Source organism: Carlito syrichta, unplaced genomic scaffold (assembly GCF_000164805.1).
Source record: "Carlito syrichta isolate Samal-C Ts95f unplaced genomic scaffold, Tarsius_syrichta-2.0.1 Scaffold316475, whole genome shotgun sequence".
NCBI classification, from domain to species: Eukaryota; Metazoa; Chordata; class Mammalia; order Primates; family Tarsiidae; genus Carlito; species Carlito syrichta.
The window spans coordinates 29,758-34,772 of NW_007260571.1; the positions used below are offsets into that span (position 1 = coordinate 29,758).

At 49.0% G+C, this 5,015-nt stretch overlaps 1 pseudogene; it reads right to left on the bottom strand.

Moving 5' to 3' along the window:
• Positions 1-247: 247 nt before the first annotated feature.
• On the bottom strand, positions 248-3,433 carry LOC103277090 (annotated as a pseudogene).
• Positions 3,434-5,015: the final 1,582 nt, after the last annotated feature.

Genomic DNA, 5,015 nt, shown 5'->3' on the forward strand with positions numbered 1-5,015 from the left:
TCTGGGTGGGGGGTGTAGCCCAGAGCTGCTTTTAACCTCTCTCAAGAGGTGCTACTGTCCACTTCCATCGGAGGACTGGGGTCATATGGAAAGGAAGCAAGAGTTTCTTTCCATTTTCAAGGTAGAAAATGTGAGTTCTGATGTGAACGCTGTCTCCTGCTCAGGACACTGTGAATTCAAGGCCCGCAGGAGCGAGAGCTGCTTCTGTGTGGCCCTCGCTCCCTCCCTTTACAAAGGAGTCTTCTTTTTACCTCTGCAGGTCAATCTGTCTCTCTGCTGGGACTGCCTTTTTGGCTCCGTCTTGCAGTCTGGGTGCTTTGGCATTTCCTGCTTCCAAGCCCCCAGGGCTCTCCTGGCTGCCTGCAGCTCGCTTCCTCCCCGTGCTGTTAGGCTTATTTACATCATCGTTTTTGGTTGGGTTGCCCTGAGATTCCGACTTGGGTCGGCGTCCTCTTTGGGGTTTGGAAGGGGCAGGCGGTCCTGATTCATCCACTTTCTCATCTGTCTTTTGTCGGATATTCTCCGACCCAGCTGCAGTTACTGTTCTTTTCTTTCCTCGGTCACTGTTGATGTTGCCCTGGGCAGCCTGATCAGAATTAATTTCCTTGCTCTTTACCGGGTCAATATTCTTTCCAGGTGTGACAGAAATAATTCTCACAGGGTTCTCTTCATTTTCACTACTTCCAGTTTCTGCTGCCTCTGAACTCTGTTCCCTTGATCGATTTCCGGTTGAAGGGTTCAATTCTGAGTTTACATTCATATTGCTTCCAGTCTCCGTGCCAGTGCTTCTAACATAAGGTTTTCTTCCCGTTGCTGATAGAGGCTTGTTTACTGCACCCAATACTCCAGCAGGCTTTGGCTTTCCTGTTCACAGAAGCACTCTTGTCTCTTCTGAAATATAATTCTTTTCATTGCAGAAGTCCTTTTCTGGTTGTGTAAAAAACTTCACTGGGAGGACTGGCTCCTTTGGAGAGTCTGCATTGCACATGGCGCTTTTACTGTTTATAACCCACAGAGCCACATCACAAACTGTACAAAGTCTTTCATTTGTTTTGGATTCATCAGGAGACTGGGCATCTCGGCTGAGCGCAACGTTCTCTGCCATTTTCTTCATAAAGGCATGAGTATTGTTTTCATTCTTCATCATTAAAACTTCAAGCATGAACCACAGCCACTCTTTGATATCACGAAGCTGATCAGCACCTTGTGATCTTGTGAAATCTGGATCATGGGCTGGCAGGTGAATCATGTATGGAACTACATATTCAGGCAACAGTGATAATAATTTCTCAGTAGCCATAGGGTTCTGTTTAATGTACTCCCTGCGTATACTGATATTTTCTAGTAAACACTGTCATACATGTGCCCTCCTCTCCTTTACTGGATCTTTGGCACACAAGGCAAAGATTGCCATGGACTCCAGGGGGAGCAGCAACTTCACAGGTGCCTTGTGGAACTTCTGAGCAAATATCTGCCTTACTTGATAACACTCATCATTAATAACAAGTGCACAGAGTTGAAACTGTTCTGGGGTAATAATTTCATGGTAACAAGGTTCCTGAGCAAGCTTCCTTATGGCACTACCAGCAGCTAATCGCAAGCGAGACATATCAGATTTACTGATTCTTTTCTGCTCTGTCAGGTCACCCTCACTAACCAACATCGCTGATAATAACCATAGAGTGGAATTGGCAGATTTAGACTGGTTGTTTTTCATACCCAAAAAACTGATTCTTTGAAGGGATAAGTTAGGTAAGCAGATCGCTGGCCAGATTGGCTAGAGAGAGAGAGAGAGAGAGAGAGAGAGAGAGAGAGACCAAATAAACACATGCAGAACCACAAAAGTTGAAGTCATAATTGACCCTGAAGAAATGCAAACGGTTATCACAGATTACTATGAATACCTGTATGCAAATAGACTATGAAACCTAGAGGAAACAGAGGACTTTCTTATAACACACCACCTCCTGAGGTTGAAACAAAAAGAAGTTGAAACTCTAAGGAGACCAATGACAATCCAGAAAATTGACTCAGTCAAAGAAATATCCCCACCCAAAAAGCCATGGGCCAAATAGCTTCCCAGCTAAACTCGATGAGACATACTAAGAGAAGATGACACCAATCTTCTTGAAAGTTCCAGGCTATTGAGAGTGATGAAACTCTCCCCAACTGATTTTATGAAGCTAAAGTTGTGCAGATACACAAACTGGGCAAAAACCCAACAAGAAAAGCAAATTGCAGGTCAATCTTGTTGATGAACATCGATGCAAACATTCTCAACAAGATTCTAGCAAATCAGAACCAACGACACAACTCAAGGATCATCCACCATGACCAGGGTTGGTTCATTCTTAGAATGTAGGGGGGTTCACCATTCGCAGCGCCATCAGTGTATCCACAGCCCATTAACAGAAGTAAAACCAAGAACCACATGATTATATTGTTAAACACAGAAAAAGCATTGGACAAAATCCAGCATCCCTTCTTGATGAAATTCTCTTGAACCCCTATATATGGAAGGAATATTCCTCAAAACAGTAAGAATCCACAGGCAACATTTTGCTCAGGGGGCAGAAGTTGGCATCATTCCCCTGAAGACTGGGAACAAGATAAGGACATACTCTCTCTCGCCACCTGTTCAACATAGTGCCCAGAGACCTAGCCAGAGCAATCAGGCAAGAGAAGGAAATCAGGGGTATCCAAACAGGCAAAGAGGAAGTGAAGATATTCATCTTTGTGGACAACTGCATCCAGTTGCTTGAGAGACTGACGCTAAGGGTGTGCCAGGATGTGAGGGTCGTAGTGGGGAGTGGCCTGGACGTGGATGTGACTGCCTCTGGGTCCCCTAATCCCCAAGTGAGCACCTTGTCCTGTCCCAGAACCAGAGGACGGTGCTGGCTCCCTCTGCAGATCTCTGTGAGGCGGGACTTGCGGACAATGGGGAGCCTGCACAAGGAGAGAAGGGAGGATCAAGCAGCTGCAACACAGATCCACAACCCCCAGGAGCACCGGGCTTGGGCATCCATCCAGGCATCCCATGTTTCTCCTGGGCTGACAAGAGGGGTGTGGCGATTTGGTCATCTAGAGTTCAGAGAAACGGAGCAGAGGCTCTACCCCCACCCTGTTTCTTCTCCTCCCACCCTGCCCCAGCCACCTTACCCCTGACACTCCTTCCCTGCCATTCCTCCCCCCTCCCCCCTTTATCTCTAGAGCAGCAAGACAAGACTGCTGTCTGACAGGGAGACCAGCCAGTGCAGACCCTTTGCCCTCCCAATCAGGGCTTAATCTCAATTTCTGGACTTGCTTACTTCCAGTCAGAGCCTCTTACATCTAGCTGTTTGGAGGCTGCCCTCAGGAGAGGCAGGGACTCCCTGGCGGCCTGCTCATCCCACCAAGCAGGCTTTCCTTCAGATGGCTCTCTCCTCTTACTCATAGACACTGGGGCAGGACAGTGGGTTGGAGTTTTCTCCCCAAGTGGACAGTTGGGCTCACTGGCAGACAGGCCAAAGCACCAGCTGCTGGGTTGGGTTCCCCTCCACCCATGTACGTGCTGTAACTGTGTCACCTTTTGTGTGTTCTGGAGCTGGCAATGTTCCAGAGCTTGTATGTTTGGAGCTGGTAAATGAGAAGATTCTAACATTTGGGGCTGGGAAACTGATTTATTGATAGCACAGGGCAGAGGAAGAAGGTGGAGAAGGGGTTGTGGCAGCCTGGTGACATGGCTCCAGTTTATTTTGCTTTTATTTTGAAATGAAATAAATGGATTTATCCCTACTGCCCAGCCTTGCGCCCATTTTCATCAGTGTCCTGGGTCTCACCCGTGAATGAAGAAACTGGTGCAAGCAGAAGGCAAGCTTCCAGATTGCTCAGAGCCCCAGAGTGTTGAAGCATTTCCAACTGGGTATTTAGAGACCGTCCAGACCTGTCACTTGTCTACTGCTTTTTGTTGCCTGGGGGATTCCAAGGGACCTGCCAGAGGGCCATGCTGTGTGGCTCGTCCTACTTTGACGGCCTCCATGAGAGGGAATGCAGGGTACCAGTATCCAAGAGTGCCCACTCCCCACCCAGATGTCTTCTGCTCCCTCTCTCTCTCCCCTTCGTCTGTTTTTCTCTCCTGAATGTTGGATCCAGCCAGCATCCACCCCCACGGCTGAACTCAAGTCTCTCTCTAGGGGCCTGAGCAAGTTTCACAGGATGCGCGTGAGTCTCACAGCCCAAGGGCTGTCCAAGAGGAATTTGGCCTTGCCACCACTCTGGACGTCGCCCTAGCAAGGGCAAGGCCTCTCCCCACCCTCCCCCCACTGCTGATTCCACAAGAACACAACCAAGAGACACACGCTTCCTGTCATCTAGAAGTGGGTTTTATTCTAAGCCATGAGACAGCAAGACCAGTAACATCAGCCCACACAGCTGCCTATGCAGCACACCCGTGCTTCGAGGGTGAGGGTAGGAGAGAAGTCAGGGGTCTGGCAGGACACAGGCCAGACATGACAGGGAGGCTCACTGGAGGTGGCACGATTTGAAGGGAGGATGTCAGGGGAACAGCTTGCTCTTGTACCTGGGCCACAAAATTACACAAGGAAAGCACAGTGATCGATCTCAGCACTAGACACAGTTTTTCGGCCGTGTGTGTGTGTGTGTGTGTGTGTTTGTATTTTTAGATATCAAAGATGGCAGGGGCAATTCCCAGAGGGGCACGAGCCTTCACCAACATCACATCTGGGTGTGTGAGCTTGCCACTAGCACAGCCTAAGTCACAGATGGAGGGGGTGGCTTCGGGTCTAAGGGAACCAATGTCAAGTCACAGAACAGTCCTCCAGGCTTGGAAAGTGAGGTCTCCGAAGAAGAGGTAGGATCTGCTTAGAGGGTGAAGGGGGTCCTGGGGCTCTCAGGAAAGTGCAGACTTGCCTGACCCGATTGACTGGAAGTTGAAGAAAAATCCAGAGAAAAGAGGAAAGAGAAAAGCAAGGAGAGCTGGTGAGGCAGGGGCAGCTGCCCGCCACGACAGGGCCAGG